This window comes from Scylla paramamosain, unplaced genomic scaffold (genome assembly GCF_035594125.1).
Source record: "Scylla paramamosain isolate STU-SP2022 unplaced genomic scaffold, ASM3559412v1 Contig2, whole genome shotgun sequence".
NCBI classification, from domain to species: Eukaryota; Metazoa; Arthropoda; class Malacostraca; order Decapoda; family Portunidae; genus Scylla; species Scylla paramamosain.
This window is the reverse complement of record NW_026973667.1, coordinates 3,957,875-3,960,687: the sequence shown is the minus strand read 5'-3', so window position 1 is coordinate 3,960,687 and position 2,813 is coordinate 3,957,875.

Below are 2,813 nucleotides of genomic sequence, written 5' to 3'. Positions count from 1 at the left end.
AAAATGAAAAAAAAAAAAGGAAAGAAGTACACAAAAAAAAAAAATAGTGAATTAATTTCACAGTATAAAAACCCTGACACACACATACACACACACACACACACACACAAGTTCAGCATTTTCATCACCCTGGCACACAGTAGCAGGTTGTCTCATTGGTACTGAACTAACAGGGATGCAATCTACAGTATTGCTCCCTTCTCAGTACAACAAATACTTAATACAAGTGATGTACAACATTCTCTCTCTCTCTCTCAAAAATGTTATGTGGAGTGTGAAACATTTTTTTATTTTTTATTTATTTATTTTTTGGGTTGGTCTTTGTACTGCTATCAAAGAGTCTATTCTAAAGTTCCTGTCTCTCTTTCTCTCTCTCTCTCTCTCTCTCTCTCTCTCTCTCTCTCTCTCTCTCTCTCTCTCTCTCTCTCTCTCTCTCATTTTTTTCATGCATTAATGTATATTTCTTATACATTATTTATTATTATAACTTGCTTTCTCTCTTTAAATTCTCGGCAATTAATCATTCCACTTCTTACTTTTTCTTCATTTGTTTGTCTTTTTTTCTTCTTTTCTGGCACCACTCATTTTTTTTCATCTGTTTATCTTACCCTTTGTTTTTCACTTTTATGGCAATATTTTCACTATCTTTTTTTGATCTGTTTATCTTGCCTTTTATTTATCTCTCTTTCCTTGTGTCAATATTTTCATTATGTCATTTTTTATTTTCATTTACCTTCGCTTCTCTTTTCTGTTAATATATTCATTAACCTTTTTTTTCGTCAATTTACACGTTTCCTTTTTTGTGCTTTTAATATTTTTTTTCTCATTTCTTCTTTTCCCTCTCTTTAAACTTTTGACAATTAATTCTCACCTTCTTTTTTCTTTTCACTTTTTCCTCTCTTCATACTGTCGACAATTAATCTTTTCATTGACACTCCAGTTTTTCCGGCAATTGTGCACAGTTTCTGTTGAGAGGTGAGTGAGCCGGACACCAGTGGTCACACAGCTCTTGTAAGTGTAGAGGAAAGGGAGCTATGAAGAGAGAGGGGTGGGGTGTCTCAGGGGAGGGAGAAGGCAGGTGTTGAAGGAAGAGTATTAAAGCAAATTGAAAATGACAAAATACAGACTGGCTTGAACTGTAACATTACAAGACAAGGTAAATCTTTGAATCCCTTGTTGTTTATCTCATCCTCCAGACTCTTGCTGCTCCCTAAACATAACAAAAAAGTAATCCTAATGAGAATAGTAAATTAAAAGAATGATCAATTGTGTAAACTGTAAGACAAGCCAAATAATTACTTGAATCAACTTGTTTATCTAATCTTACAAACTCTGCTTTTCCTTCCTTGTGCACTAATTAAACTGACAACTAAAGCATTAAATTAACTGTGTCTTTCCTTACCTCTCTCTCTCTCTCTCTCTCTCTCAAAAATGTTATGCAGAGTGAAACATTTTTTTCTTTATTTTTTTCATTGTTCTTTGTACTATCAAAGTGTCTATTCTTAAAAGTCAGTCAAGCATTCTCCTCTCCCACCCTCATCTTCACAATTTATAAACACCAAGTCGTCTTTCTTTGTACATCGAGATGACAAAATCATCGCCTCTCTTCTCTTTGTACCTCCCTTCGTTACTACATTCATTCGCTCATTCATTAATTTTCAAACACCAATTTCTTCCTTTGTACTTCTCCTTGTGCTGTGTTGAGACAGCTGACGTGTCCCTAAGGCACGCTGGTACATGTAAACAAACTGCTATGGAATGAAATGGTTTTGTACAGTGAAGTTCATAAGTCCTGAACATTGCTATCATTCCCTACTACTCAGACGGGATTATGGATGGGGATGATAGGTGGAAATAGGTAGGTATATTTCATACAGGGACTGCCACGTGTAAGCCCGGTCGCTTCATGCAGCTTCCCTTATTTCTTATGTTCTTATGTACTACTGTGCTTGTCTCCTGTCACAGTCTTTAGGGCCATAGTCTGCAACACTTCAGCACTGCACCTCCACTACTTTCCAAAGGGTCTAGTTGAAGTGACACATGTTTTCAAGGTGTTTTTACAGTTCTAGTGACAGATTAACATTTCTACATTATTAACAGGTGAAACACTCTTGAGAACCTGGCTAATCTCTGTGGCCTTGGAAAACAGTCATAATGAGAGCAGAGCATTACAGAATATTGGCCTTGTGCTATGATCTCTTGGAAATCTGAGCTGTTGGGGGCTAGAGGCTGTCACAGGAGTTAAAACTGTTAGCAAATTATGAGACACAACACCGAAGAAACACAGAAGACATGGTGAAGCTGAGAACACGAACACTGGTGGAGATGTGGCAGTGTGGCAGAGGTAGAAAGATGCTGGATGTGGAATGCTGAGGTGTGCTGCCCCAAGGAGATTCTGGTTTGTGTGTGATGGTGAGTGACTTGATGATGATGATGATGATGAAGAGTGTGTGTATTTTGAAGGGCATCTGTGTTGTGCAGGTGTGGAGAGTTGAGCCACACCTGCCAGGCTGTGGTTTGTACTGGTGGAGTGTGGGAAGTGAACACAGGTTTGTACTGTGGGTGTGTGGCAGGCAGGGACCAGGACGAGTGGTGCTAGGTGGTGTCTGGCAGGGTGTGCTGCTCTCCCATCTGTCCTCCTTCTCTTGCCTCACCCTGCTTCCCTTCCTCTCTTGCCTCCTCCTGCTCTCCTTCCTCCCCTGTGTCCTGTGCCGCCCGCTGCCCTGCCTGGCCGGCCTGCAGCACAGTGAGGTACTGGTTGGTGTAGTACATGTGGGCGCCATCCTCCCGTGTCCAGTCCCGCAGCGGGCGGG